The sequence below is a fragment of the Hyaena hyaena genome, unplaced genomic scaffold, assembly GCF_003009895.1.
Source record: "Hyaena hyaena isolate Hyena2069 unplaced genomic scaffold, ASM300989v1 scaffold_1173, whole genome shotgun sequence".
In the NCBI taxonomy this organism is placed as follows: domain Eukaryota; kingdom Metazoa; phylum Chordata; class Mammalia; order Carnivora; family Hyaenidae; genus Hyaena; species Hyaena hyaena.
In genome coordinates, this window is record NW_024081802.1 from 195623 (window position 1) to 211244 (window position 15622).

General features: G+C 34.9%; 1 long non-coding RNA gene across 1 annotated transcript in view; it reads left to right on the forward strand.

Moving 5' to 3' along the window:
* The window catches only part of LOC120224407, a 51826-nt gene extending 37275 nt beyond the window's left edge, over positions 1-14551 (forward strand). The window contains exons 4-5 of the long non-coding RNA XR_005526559.1: positions 11289-11371; positions 14414-14551. This is a non-coding gene — a long non-coding RNA (uncharacterized LOC120224407). The remainder of the gene's footprint in view (positions 1-11288; positions 11372-14413) is intronic.
* The last annotated feature ends 1071 nt before the right edge of the window (positions 14552-15622 follow it).

Here is a 15622-nt window from a genome sequence, read left to right on the forward strand (position 1 = left end):
AATGGAACAGATGGAATGGGAGAAGATATTTGCAAAAGACATATCAGATTATTGGTTAGTATCCAAAATCTACAGAGAACTTTTCAAACTCAACACCTAAAAAACAAATAACCCAGTGAAGAAATGGGCTAAAGACACAAACTAATATTTCTCCAAAGAAGACATCCAGATAGTCAATAGATACATGAAATGATGCTTAACATGACCCATCATCAGGGGAATACAAATCAAAACCATATTGTGATACCACCTCACACCTGTCAGAATGGCTAACATTAACATCTCAGGCAACAACAGATGTTGGCGAGGATGTAGAGAAAGAGGACCTCTTTTGCACAGCTGGTGGAAATGCAAACTGGTGCAGCCACTATGGAAAAGAGTATGGAGGGGGCGCCTGGGTGGCTCAGTCAGCTGAGCGTCAGACTTTGGCTCAGGTCATGGTCTCACGGTTCGTGGGTTCGAGCCCCGCATCAGGCTCTGTGCTGACAGCTCAGAGCCTGGAGGCTGTTTCAGATTCTGTGCCTCCTTCTCTCTCTGATCCTCCCCTGCTCATGCTGTCTCTATCTCTCTCTCAAAAATAAATTAAAAAAAAAAAAAAGAGTATGGAGGTTCCTCAAAAAATTAAGAATAGAATTACCCTATGACCCAGCAATGCACTGCTAGGTATTTATCCAAGGGATTACAGGTATGCTGTTTCAAAGGGACACATGCACCCCAATGTTTATAGCAACAATATCAACAATAGTCAAAGCATGAGAAGAGCCCAAATGTCCATCGATGGATGAATGGATAAAGAAGATGTGGTATATATATACAATGGAGTATTACTCAGCAATCAAAAAGAATGAAATCTTGACTTTGCAACTATGTGGATGGAAGCAGAAGGAATTATGCTAAGCAAAATTAGTCAGAGAAAGACAAATATCATATGACTTCACTCATATGAGGACTTGAAGATACAAAACAGATGAACATAAGGGAAGGGAAGCAAAAATGATATAAAAACAGGAAGGGGGCAAAACATTAGACTCTTAACTATGGAGAACAAACAGAAGATTACTGGAGGGTTGTTGGAAGGGGGATAGGCCAAATGGGTAAGGGGCATTAAGGAGTATACTCTTGGAATCATTGTTGCACTATATGCTAACTAACTTGGATGTAAATTTAAAAAATAAATTAAATAAAAATTATTTGATCGAAGCAATCCATACACATTTTGAAGCTAATATTTACCATTAATTATTATTAAAGTTTAAAATAGCCGTTTTCTGACTTAAGTGCATGCCATATATGCTGAATTTTAAGCATGATGTTTGCAGAAAATAAGGCAGAATCAGACATTTGAAGATTTTTTCTTTATTTCTGATGACTACTTTTTAAAAATGGTTAGGGGAAAATTACATTCATCTGAGCTCACTGCTCACCACTACAATGGAATAATCCTAATAGTAATAATGTCAATAATTATACAATTTAAAAAAATAATGGAATGTTATGAGGTCTTCTGTAATCAGTATAACAAACTCTTCTTCAATTTGAGTAACTCTTCTTCTGTGAATCTTGGAGGAAGACAGGGGCCAACCTTCTACTAAAGAAGTCAGGGTGACCTGCTATATTTTCCACATTTCTACAATTTAGAGTATATGCACGTGCTTTAGGTTTGGCCCCCACAAGTTCACACTTAGGACTTGGAATACTGAGCAATGTCTCAAAGACAAATGAGCAGGTGAAAAACTTCTCACAGTGGCAAGGGTGGTAACAAGAAACTAGGGGAAGAGTGATGGGTGGTCTTCACAGCATAGCTGTGACAGTGCTATAAATAGCTCATGGGATGGCGATCCATTATTAATGTCTGTATATTCTGTGACTGGCAAAATACCTTGTCTATTCATCAGTTATCTGATATCCTTTAAAAAAATTCTTTTGCCAAAGATCTTGCAGTCAATTTCTGTTGTTTGCAACTAAGGACTATAATTCACACCAACTGGTATTCATGGTGTAAACACGAAGATGAAAAACATGAAACTCTGTAACACTTCAGCATAATGATTTCATGGAAAAGATATTTTTAGTTTAAACACGTTGAAACCTTTCTAACCTCTTGTTATCTTCAGCAGAGTGTCCCCCCTCCATTAATAAGGAACAATGTTTTAGTTTTCTATTGTCACCCTAACAAATTGCCACAGACTTGGTGGCTTAAAACAACACAGATTATTATTTTATATTTCTGAAGGTCAGAAATCCAAAATGGGTCTAAGTGGACGAAAACCAAAGTGTCAGCACAGCTGCATTCCTTTCTGGAGGGGTGAATCCATCTCCTTGTCCTTTACAATGTCTAGAAGTCACTCATTCCTTGGATCATTAACCTTCATCCACCTTCAAAATCAATTACAGAAGGTCAAGTTATTCTCACCTTACATCACCTTAACTTCCTCTTCTACTTCCCTTTCCACATTTAAGGACCTTTATGATTATATTCACCCCATCCCAATAATTCAGGATAAACTCATTTTAAATTGACTAACAATCTTAATTCTATCTGCTATTTTAACACGCTTTTACCATGTAACATAACACATTCACTGTTTCAGAGATTAGGATGTGGATACCTTTAGGGGGACATTTATTCACCTCCTGTAAAGAACATTCCAATAACTGATTTGTGCACATGTGATAAAAACTACATTAACAGATACAGAGATAATGAAGGATTTACGGTGGATTACACTATTAAGCATCTACTTAATCTGCATCAAATAATTTTAACCCATTCCAAATAGTTTATTCAACAGGAAAACCATTTTGAGTACAAGACATTTTTTTTAAAACTGATTTTTGATTTTGAAATCTGTAAAGTATTTCTGAAAGTAATCGAAAAGACAACAATTAACTTCATAGCTATTGTAACCAAAAGGAGTTGTAGAAAAGGTGGGTTCTTAGAAACTGTGTCTCTAGATAATTCTTTTATTTAATAACAACGACAATAGAAACAGAAATTTAGAAGGATAAGAAGGCATTTGCTACAAATTGACAACCAACGAAAAGCTGTCTTAGGGTCAAAAAAGTTGAAATCCATTGAAATACATGTATATGAGGTTAATGAAGATCTAACTATCAAATCTGTCTTCCATTGCAAACAGGAAGCATATTATGAAATATGGAAGAAAACACAAAATTGGAACCATGAAATAGATTTTGGGTTATCAAATAGGAGACTCTGAATATATTTAGGTAAAAATAAATCACAATAGAGAATCACTGAATCAAATATAATTTTGTAATGTCTTTTTAAGCAATTCATCTTAAGTCTTTCCTAATTACATTTCATGTTTTCCCTTCTGTCCTTAAAGTTTTGTCTAGGGTTCACAAGAAAATTACTATGCCTCTTTTGTCTGTTTTCCCTACATGAACTATATTTGAGTGTTACCAAATATAAATGATATGGGGAAGTAATTCTTTATTTCAAAAATTCCAGTTAACAAATGTAAATAATATAAGAGTAAAGTTAATATATGCATTCATGGGAATGGCAATGGCAGATGACATCTGAACCCACTGAGCAATTTTAGCATTTGTAAATCGAGGACAATCTTCCCTTATTTCTGTTTTGGAGCTAGGTTTTGATAATAATCAAAACTCTACCCATATCAAAGAGAAGGAAAAGAAAGTATATCTGGAGCAACACTAACCTATCTGATGTAGACCTGAAAGTAATAAGGTATTGTATGTCAATTATACTTCAATTTAAAAAAAAACTGAGCCAACATAATAATATATGGTATCAATATCTAAAGTATCTGAAAACTTGCCAGATATTCCTCACAATTGCCTAAGAAGCCTCCATCCTCCTCTTTTTAAAATGCTTTTGTCAGAGCGCCTGGGTGGCTCAGTTGGTTAAGCATTCGACTTTGGCTCAGGTCATGATCTCACGGTTTGTGGGTTTGAGCCCCACATTGGGCTCTGTGCTGACAGCTCAGAGCCTGAAGCCTGCTTTGGATTCTGTATCTCTTTCTCTGACCCTTCCCTGCTCAAGCAGTCTCTCTCTCTCTCTCTCTCAGAAATAAATAAAAACATTAAAAAATTTTTAAAATGCTCTCACGCAGCAATGGCAATAAATTGAAAATGTTATATTTACCTTGTTTTTTTGTATGACAGTTTCACTAATACCATTTCTAATATAATCATTGATTATTAATATATTATGGCTCCATTAGGATTCAAATGTACTCATGTAATTGGGCTAAGAACCTAATATTTTAACATTTAACTTTTTTAAGATCTTAAAATAACCATTCTTAACAGTATTTACTTTGGGATATTATCCATATATTGAAAATAACAACTATACCACTAACTATTGAAAAACAACTAATTTGTTACTTAGGAGTGATTATGGCTCTTGTGCTTCCCTTTTTTGCTCCATTTATGTTTTAAACATCTTAATATTTATAATCAACAATTTTCATATTATCATTATATAGCAATATTTCACAACTGGCCTGTTTCTTACATTTGAAAATACAAAATCCTATAGCAGTAAATGATATAAACAATATTATGTAATGAAAAAAATTACAGTTCAAATGAAATTAATCTCTTGGAAATTACAATAAAATGGAAGTCATAGGATGAGATTATGTGAATTGCAGGTTCAATTTTTATGAACACGTATACAGGTTTCACTGGAGGGTTTTTTCCTCTCTCCAGAGCTCTAGAGTCTGCACACCAGGTTAAATCAACTGACCTCCTCATCCTAGTTTCCTCTGGGCTATTTCATTTTCTACACTGTTCTATTTAACCCCTAATGTATTTTTCAGGAACTCTTTAACCTTCTCCAATAAATGCACAAGCCTTCAGGGATGTTTAGAGTTTGTGACTATTTGTTTTTAATTGATCAGAGTTTTCTTATAAAAACAAAATAAAATAAAATCAGCTGGTAGGGGCACTTTTACATAGTACATTCAGTGGCCAGTTAAAGTTAATTCTACAGTGTTTTATACTAACCAAATTATTTTAAGCTAAACTAACGAAATTTGTTGATAGAACTCAAAGTCCTATTATCAACTGAGAAGAAGAAATCAGAACATTAGACTGAAGTAATAATGAACCATAAGGGGGAGGAAGAACACAGAACTTTTGGTTGCAATTCTAAAGAGAGGATAAGAAGCATGAAGATGAGAGCATATACAGAATAGCTTGCTAAATGGGAGAAATAAATAGTTATTTTTTTCTTTGAAATACAAATGTCACAATTACTACCACTACCAATCTTTCCTTCTACTGTACCATAGGAAATATTCAAATAATTTTCAAATTTATGTGAAATGAGTTATCATAATCAGATAATCAGAACTCATTTTCAAGAGACCTAATGTTTAGGTCTAAGCCTTAGGTTTTATTTGTCTTTCAGTATTCTACCAAGAAAGAGAACATTATACCATCTGCCAGTTGCTGCCAAATAGGCAAATGTATAGTAGAATGCATTCCCTAAAGTAAATTCCATAAAGAGGAGTCTACATGAATAAGGAAATGACCACAATAAAATAACCCCAACCTATCTGCTGTTATTATTGTACAATTCACATAAATATTGCAGTCTTTAATAACAAGACTTAACTTTAAGAGACTATGATCAACATAAGAAAGCTCCTTGATCAAAGGAGCTATTGTTTAGTGAGTCTCATTATTTAGTGTGCCTGAGGTACAGTAGGATCAAAATAAATGTGCGCCAAATGAATTTACTGCACAACTGTTGTTGTCATAGCAGTGAAATGGAATAGCTTAATAATAAATATTTTTATTTTTATTTGACACTACCTGAGCTTGAGGTTTTGTTTTGTTTTGTTTCTGCTACAGTGCTTTGGAAGATAAAATATTTTTAAGAAACCAAGCATATTATAAAATTTCCATATTGTGTCACCATAACTAAAATTCATGTGTTAGAACAAATTATAGTTGGTTAAATATAGTCTTTTGATATACATATCCAATATATATCCAATAATATCCAATATACATATGATACATATAACCTAATTGGAATATTTCCTTATGTTATATTTAGAAAAAAAGTTGCTTTTCAAAATAGATCAGTCTCTTGGAAGTTACAGTAATATATATGTGTATAGTACATTTTAGAAAGTTAATATTTTCTAAAAGATAACATTTTTTCTGAATATTAAAATCCATGTTGATGAAATAATTCTACAATATCTATTAACTAGAAAATAAGTGATGTGTTTGGTCCTGACTAAATAATTTAATGCATTAAAAGTATGTTGAACTGTGCCTACCTTGTATAAAGTACACAATGATTTGTAGTTCTTTGCTCCACCTCATTAACTTTTTCAAATTTTGAGTTAAACTTAATAGGCTTAAATTTTCAAAGGAATTTACTATTTTATAAGGTTTATTTTTTTATTTTTATTTTTTAATGTTTTATTTATCTCTGAAAGAGAGAGAAAGGGAGAGAGAGAGAGAGGCAGCATGAGCAGGGGAGGGTCAGGGGGGGGGGGAGACACAGAATCTGAAGCAGCCTCCAGGCTCTGAGCTAGCTGTCAGCACAGAGCCCGACGTGGGGCTCGAACCCAAGAACCATGAGATCATGACCTGAGCCGAAGTCAGACACTTAACTGACTGAGCCAACCAGGCACCCCTTTTTTAAGTTTTTTTTGAATGTTTATTCATTTTTGAGATACAGAGACAGAGCGAGAGGGGTAGGGGCAGAGAGAGGGGGAGACACAGAATCTGAAGCGGCTCCAGGCTCTGAGCTGTCAGCACAGAGCCTGATGCGGGGCTTAAACCATGAACCATGAGATCATGACCTGAGCCGAAGTCAGACTTAACTGACTGAGCCACCCAAGTGCTCCAATTATAAGGTTTATTTTGAATAATAAATAAGGTGAAGCTTAAAAGATTAAATGAAATTGAATGCAATTCTGATAGTGCAACCTTATATACTGCTTAAAGTTGGGATAAATTGTAGTGTCAAATAAAAAATATGTTCTGTTAGTTAAGAGAATTTTTCAGAACATTTCTAAAATACAAAGCATAGACAAGTGTTCCAAATTGCTATCAACTTATTTCTAGGAAGAAAAGTTATGGAATTATCAGTATTGCCGTTAATGCCTAATACGAAATCACTTAAAATGCATATGATACTATAGTTTTTAAATAAAATTTTAGTTGCATTATTTTCATTAACATTCATGCCCTGACATGTGACAGAGGCTATATGACATAACTAGTGTCATTACTAATTCAGTTTTTATGCATTCAATGATAAAAATTATGTTACAAAATATATTTAAAACTGTAACTGAAAGTTTTTTTAGGATTAGAAATCATTGTGGAGGAGCAAGGAATGATGAAAGAGCATAGTAGTGATGTAGGGTGTCTCAGGTGTCAGAAATATTCTACTACTTGTACTAGACAGTGGTTGCTTGGCTATGTGATCTTTGTAAAAATTCACCAAACCACACACTTATGAATTCCTGTACATTTCTCTCCTTATACTGACATGGGAGTTTCTCAGGATCAGCTCTGCCAGACTACACTTGAGTGAAGCCAGCCATCAGCCCTCTGCATATTTATAACTTCCAATCAGCTTTCAGCTTCACTAACATGTGTATACAGACAAGGAGCTCAAAATATTTGAGAAAGTTCTATAATATGAAAAAGACCAAAGCAAAACAAATAAGCAGCAGGAAGACACTTTGAAACAATGACCAAACGAGAAAAGCTTCGAAAATACATATTAATATGTCCAGAAATAAAAGAAATCTAATAGCATCAAGGAACATAAAACAGGATCCTCTATGAAATAAGATTATTCAAAGAACACAAACATGGCGCTGATAATAAAAAACTCTAGGGGCACCTGGGTGGCTCAGTCGGTTAAGCATCCAACTTTGGCTCAGGTCATGATCTCATCGTTCGTGGGTTCGAGCCCCGTGTCAGGCTCTGTGCTGACAGCTCAAAGACTGGAACCTGCTTTGGATTCTGTGTCTCCCTCTCTCTCTGCCCCTCCCCTCTTGCTCTCTCAGAAATAAAGAAAGAAAGAAAAACTCTATAAAAAATTTGAAGATCCAAGTGAAGACATCTCCCTAAAAGGCAAGCAAAAGAGAAATATATGAAAAATAGGAATGAAAAGATAAGAAAATTGATGGAAATTGGTGCATCAGTCTAAGAGCTCCATTACCTAATAAGATTTCTATAAAGAAAGAACAAAGAAAATGAACTGGAGGAAATTAAGAAATAATGCAAAACAATTTTACAGAACTTAAGAACCTGAGTTTTTGGTAAAAAACTGGGTAGCTCAGTCACTTAAGCATCCTACTCTTGATTTCTGATTGAAATCAGAAATATAAGAAATGAATGAATGAAAACAGAAATATAAGAAACTGGGTAGAAAAGAACATCCTAAATATATTTAGGACCAAGGGTATAATGAGAAAGAGGGGGGGGGTTCATATAAAATATCAAAATATCAAGTGATCCTGGAAGTCAGCAGACAGAGCAGCAACATCTCACACATCAAGAAAAACTATTATCCATCATGAATTTCACATGCCATCAAAAGAGCACTTAAGTGTAAGGGTAAAATAAAGATAATTTCATATACTTAATGTCTCCAAGAATTTAACTCCAAGCACCCACTCTCAGAAAATTACTAGACAAAGTGTTCAACCACATTAGGGAATCAGGCAAGAGATGTGGGATCCAGTAAAAAGGACTTCAAACAAAAGAAATATGTGAGTGGAATTATTGAAATGATGGCAGTGGTAGCCTCTGGACCATAGATGTGTCACAGGGCTGGTGACAAAACAAGGTACTCTTGTAAGTTTGGAAGGCTTTTGGGACAGACTTGTTTGTAAGGGTGACACACACACACACACACGCACACAAGCACCACATGCAGGCACATGTGCGTGCATGCGTGTACACACACACACACAGATACATATATCTGAGAGCATTTGATGATAAATTAGGGATAAGTTAACAGAAGATTTGTTAACAGAAAACTTAACAAATGGGACAAAAAGATTATTTTCTTAAGAAAAAAATGTTTCTCAGAGGACAGTATATTTCATGTCCAATTGTCAATGTAGTGTGAGAAGGTATCAAGATAACGAATCTCACTTTTTCACAGTGAAGAGTCAATAATCTATTGGTAAGAGTACTGTCTATGTTCCTTCTTTAAAAAAATATAAGTACATTATTCCAAGATACAGAGACAAATACAGGAATAACTTAAAGAAAATGGAAATGATAACCTCTGAAGAAAGGCAAAAAGGGACTTCTGTTTACTGGTAAAAAAAAAAAAAAAGGTTTGTAGATTTTTTATACTCTTACATGCAGAAATTTGACAAATTTTAAAAATAATAATACCTAAACATACTAATATCCACGGAACTGCTCAGATCAGTTTCTTCACTTATCAGAGGAGAAAGATGATGCCAAAATAGCTCAATCTGGGTCAAAAATACAATGGCTAAGCTAAATTCATGATAGAAGCTTTTAGAAGCCCCTGGTACCTCAGTCACTTAAGCATCCTACTCTTGATTTCTGCTCAGGTCATTATCTCACAGCTCAGAGACAATGACAGCGCAGAGCCTTCTTGGAATTCTCTCTTCCTCTGCTCTTCCCCTGCTCACGCACATGTGTTCTCTCTCTCTCTCTCTCTCTCTCTCTCTCTCACTCTTTCACTCTTTCTCCCTCTCAAAATAAATAAATAAACATTTTAAAAAAACATTAAAAAGGCCTTTGGACTACCAGGCAGGTGGTCTTTTCCTAAAGAAAGTGTAAAGTGGTCCCTTTCTTAAGAAAACCACTCAGGGAGGCGGCTGGGGTAGCTCAGTCTGTTGGGCTTCCAACTTCAGCTCAGGTCTCATCTCACAGATCCCGAGGTCCAGCCCCACATTGGGCTCTGTGCTGCCAGCTCAGAGCCTGAAGCCTGCTTCAGATTCTGTGTCTCCCTCTCTCTGTCTCTCCTCCATTCACACTCTATCTCTGTCTTCTTTTAAAAATAAATAAACATTAAACAAATTGGGGGAAAAAAACCCAAAACCATTCAGGAATAAGTTTCCAGATATGTTTGTGATTACTAGACCTTTTCATTCCATTATGACATGAAATATGAGCCACTCAATATTACTACATGATATTTTCCAAATGTATTTTGCTTTAACCTTAAAAATAATAAGATAGGGGTGCCTGGGTGGCTTAGTCAGTTAGTTAAGCATCTGACTTTGGTTCAGGTCATGATCTCATGGTTTGTGGGTCTGAGCCCCCCATCGGGCTCTGTGCTGATAGCTGGGAGCCTGGAGTCTGCTTTGGACTCTGTGTCTCCCTCTCTCTCTGCCCATCTCATGCTCATATTGTTTCTCTCAAAAATAAACAAACATTAAAAAATGTAAAGAAATAAAGTAACAGCCACAAGGATAGGCCTATCTCATGTAGAAAACTGTCCCTTGTAGAATTAATGAGAATGAACTCATGAATTGGCTCAAGTTGGCTCTTTAACACAGGGTTTGTAAGTTTTCTAATTTTTAGTTAGTTATGCCAAGTGAGTAAGGAGCAAGTTCTGGAAAGATGCACATATGTACATGTACATAGAACTTCTATTACATTCTTCCTTAGAGTTTTATTCTCACCTTTACTCTGAGCTTGATGTTTCCAAGGTAGCATAATCTCTGCTTTCCTGGATAACAAAATCCTTCAGGGGATACAGCCTAATCTTATACTTGCAGTTCACTTTTACAGGGAATTCTCAACTGAGGACTGGCAAACCACAGACCTGTGGGTATGTCTGGATTCACTGAAAAATAAACACTAAAATTAAATATCGTTTCATTTGTACCTGCTTACTTTGAATATCATAACTCCCAATGTAATGAATGGAACAGATGCAATCATAATTTAACATTTTTGAGGCAGCTTTCTGGGCTAGCCCCAGGGATGTAGAGTTTTTTTGTTTTTTTGTTTTTTGTTTTGTTTTGTTTTTTTTTTAATTTGGCTTATATCAGCAATGAGAAGCTCCAATTTAGGAAAAAATAAAACTTGGAAACTGTAGCCTCCCATGCTTTCCTCAATATTAAATAAAAAAAATCAAAATCCCTTGCTTTGACATAGGACAAATTATCAATGATATACACAGGAAAGACAAGGGGAAAAGAGGGGGAAAGAGAAAGCTAAGAATACAGGTTTATTAAAAGAATCTATAATAAATCATCTAAACCATCTAAACAATTATTCAACCTGCTGATATTTTTTATTGCCTCTAGAAACAAGTTACAAATGATAGCCAGTAAAATGTTTAAATGAAATGGATACAAGGAGACATGGAACTTTATTTAGGGAAAAAATGGTAAGGAGAAAAAGTGTGCATATCTAAAGCATTATTAATTTGGAAAAATAAATAATTGTTTCCTTTAAATTTATTTACTTTGTTAATGATTTTCCATTTATAAAAATACACTTTTCAGGGCCCCTGGGGTGGCTCAGTTGGTTAAGCAACAAGCGATGGACTCTTGATTTCGGCTCAGGTCATGATCTCACGGTCATGAGATGGAACCCTACAGCAGGTGTGGAGCCTGCTTAAGACTTTCTCTCTGTCTCCCTCTGCCCCGCTCCAACTCACCTTCTCTAAGAAAAAATAAATCCACTATGTCATCCAGAAATAATTGCAGCATATTTTTTTTAAGTTTATTCATTTATGTTGAGAGAGATGAAGAGAGGGAGGGAGTAAGAGAATCACAAGCAGGTTCTATGCTGTCAGCACAGCACCCAAAGTGGGGCTTGGTCCTACAAACCGTGCGTTCATGACATGAGCCGAAATAAAAAGTCAGAGGCTTAGCCAACTGAGTCACCCAGGCATCCCAGACAGCAGCATTCCTTTGCCAGAATTTATCCTAGATAGTGTTTGTTTGTGTGCATGTTTTTTTATTTTTAATGTTTAGTTATTTTTGAGAGACAGAGAGACAGACCATGAGCAGGGGAGGGAGAGAGGGAGAGGGAGACACAGAATGCAAAGCAGGCTCCAGGCTCTGAGTTGTCAGCACAGAGCCTGATGCAGGGCTCCAACCCACAAATCTTGATATCATGACTTGAGCCAAAGTCAGACGCTTAACTGACTCAGCCACACAGGCACCTCAATAGTGTTTGTTTCAAATCTAGGAATTAATTGTATTTTGTGTGCCACCTAGAGCATAGAGGTCCACTTTACAGAAAATCACCTCATTAAATAAATAGGCTGCTATTATTTTGTCCTTAGGAAGATTTTTGGCTATGACCCTGCTAGCTAGAGGAATGTGTGCATTTCTAACAAACAATATTCTATTTCTTTCCTACAAATCATGACCCTCAAATGTCATAACCTGCCAGTGAGTAAAGAATTTGTCTCCATTACATACATGTTGTGATGGCAACAACAAGTTATAATATCTTTTCTTGAGAGTCACAGATATTAACATATTCACCAATTATGGCTCATAACAAAAAGAAAATTTCACTCTGGTACTTGAGACCAGGCTTCTTTATTAGTGTATGATCTACTCAGGATACACTAAAATAGGTTTTCCTCTAATGACTTCTATAGCCAATTCTTTAACAACTTAAAGCCTTCTGGGCACTATATTTCTTCCTAAATAAAAGCTCTATTCTCAGTAGGAACCCAGGCCAGTAAATATGTGGAAATCATTCAGAAAATAGACTGATTTTAAATAGATTTTTAAGCAGGTCACTTCAATGCTGATGATGTTTGAACTATCACTGTTTGTAAATTCAACATGTATTCCACCTTTTAGAATTTTAATTAACATTGGCATAGAAAGTCAAAAAGTAAGATTGTTCCTGCTTATATTGTTCTACTTATAAGGTCTAATCCCCTTTTTTATACTTGTTGGTCAAAGTCAAATACAATAATATGCATGTTACCGTGAAATAGGCATATTACTCATGTGCTAAACTTGCCTGTATCTGATAGATATTTTGGCGTAGAATTTGTTATAGTTGAATCTCTTTTGGTTTTAAGTAAAGAAACCCACTTGACTGTCTTTGAAAAACGAATAGAAGGTAATTAATCCACAGGAAAATATTACAGATCTTAGTTTTAGACAGAAGTTAGATTAAGTTATTGGATAAAACAACCAGAGATCTTTGCATATTTTGTGTCCTCTGTATATCGGCTTCATTTCCTTTTCTTTCTGTTGACACATTTCTGAGTAAAACCCTCAAGGCAGAATACAGATAGTTCAAATTTTCATAGTTTATATGTCAAAGTTTTTACATTTACAAACACACAGAACAAAAACAAAATAAAAAAACAAAATCAAAAATAAGTCCATGAATCACCTCACATTTTCAGGAAATAAATTCTGATTGGCTTAACTTATGTCAACTTGCTTTCATTACGAAGCCAACTGTAGTCATAGGATAAGTTTATATAATGAAACATGAGTCTTGGGGGTTCGGACCTTTGAGTAATAGTCATTTTCCAGGAGAAAAAAGATACATTATAAGCTAGGCAGACATTCTAATAGATTTGTAGCATTGTATTGTTTCCATGATTTTGATATTTCACCACCATAAATTATAGTATATATTACAATAATTGACCAAATACAGTATATAAATGAAGTATAAAATTTATTTAGCAGTTTGATATAGCAACATATTATCAAAAATCTGCAATTTGCCAAGAATTGGCTTTAATTAGGAGAATGTTTAGAGAACAAATATAATGTCTACTTTCATTTGGTGAATTCTTCTGGAGGCAAACAGATGGTCAAGACACATTTAAACTTTATGAATATCAGAAATAAATAGGGATCAAGCATGCATTCAGGAAGAGGTGAAAGGTGTATGATCCTTTTCATCCCAAATTCTAGTCACAGCCATATTTGGTAAAACATACCAAGGATGATCACTGAAGCAACATAAATATTAAAATAAAAAGTTTGAAATATGAATGGCAATTCTGACCTGCCTGGTAAAACCATTTAGAAATGTATAACTGAAAAAATTGTGTGCACTTTTATATACCAAAGACTAATACGCATTTGGATAAACTTTACTTACAAGCTTTATACAATTTATTTTTTTTAAATTCCATTTTGTTTTGCTCCTTTTGATACATAAAAAGGATAGTCTTAATGACCAGAGCATGATTCCATTTGGCGTAGACTATAGCAGAACTTAATTTGAGACAGATACTAACAAGCTGTTTACCCATTTAGTGTCCTTATTCTAGACACAAAGAAAGATTATCTTTCTCAGTCTTGCTTATAATTATGCTGGGGTCATGAACTGGATTCTGGTCAAATGTAAGGCTAGAAATGTTGTGTGTGAGTCCAAGCCTTTTTATAAAACAGTTTATAGAATCTCCCACAACTCTGTCTTTGAACACTAGCTGGAAGAATGGAAAAGCTCTAGAAGAAGACTCTTTGGGGTCCCTAGAAGAGGGTCGAGCAGCAAGATTTAAGAAGTCTCTTTTCCTCAGTTGTCACTGAAGAGATCTCTCCAGTGCAGTTATCCACTGTCATCTGCTTCTGACTTGAATAAGAAATAAAGATTTATTGCATTAAATCTCTAAGATTTTAATTTTAAGTTTTTTCCTTCCTTCCTTCCTTCCTTCCTTCCTTCCTTCCTTCCTTCCTTCCTTCCTTCCTTCTTTCTTTCTTTCAGCACTCTCTGTACCCAAGGTGAGAGTCTAACTCACAACCCTGAGATTAAGATTTTAAACTGTTTATATACCAGCTATCATTTATGGCCCTGGCTTAAATGATAGTGTAATTGTGATTTTTATTTATAAGAGAGCAACAATATCTTATAATTCTCCAACATTTTGAGGTCGGTGTTCACTCTTACTGCTTGTAGTTTGAAGTTTGTTAATGATTACCTTTTCTTGAAAGGAAACAAACAAAACAAAGCAAGAAACCAAATTGTTCCAAATTATTCCTAAAATCAAGTTGGAAGGCATCCTTTTAAAACAATTTTAGACTGACATGCTTCCACCACTGAAGAGTAAACACTATATGAAAGAAAAGAAGTGTATTGTCAGGAGAATTGAACTTTTAGAAGATATACTTTCATTTTTAGTTCTACCATCTACTAGCTGTAGGGCCTAAGGCAAGCAATTTTAAGTATCTGGGTTTCAATTTCCTCATATGTAACATGAAAGAGTTAGAGCAGACCCCCAAGGTCCCATCCAATTCCAAGATTTAATGATCTAGGAATAGCCATGACTTGGAAAGGAAGAAAAGTTGTAGAAATAATGGAAAGAAGAAGGATATGAAGGTTACAGATTGAAGAAAATAAATGTTAAAATAGAGGTGTGGCGCAGATTACAGAGAGAAAACAAAACTGTAGAATGATCACATTTACTACAGTTGTAGAAGTTCTATGTACAGAAATCTTGATGTACAGAAAGTCATTTTAAAGAGATTAGTCTGTGAAATCGAAACTGATTTCAAAGCCTGGGTCTGCAATATATACTCGGAAATGTATCTAAATCTATTTGCACTTGAGTTCTCCACTCCATAAATTAAATAATGATAACTTTTTCTTAAGTGAAAATTAATTAAGTTGAGTACTTGTAAAGAACATAAAGTGACATAAA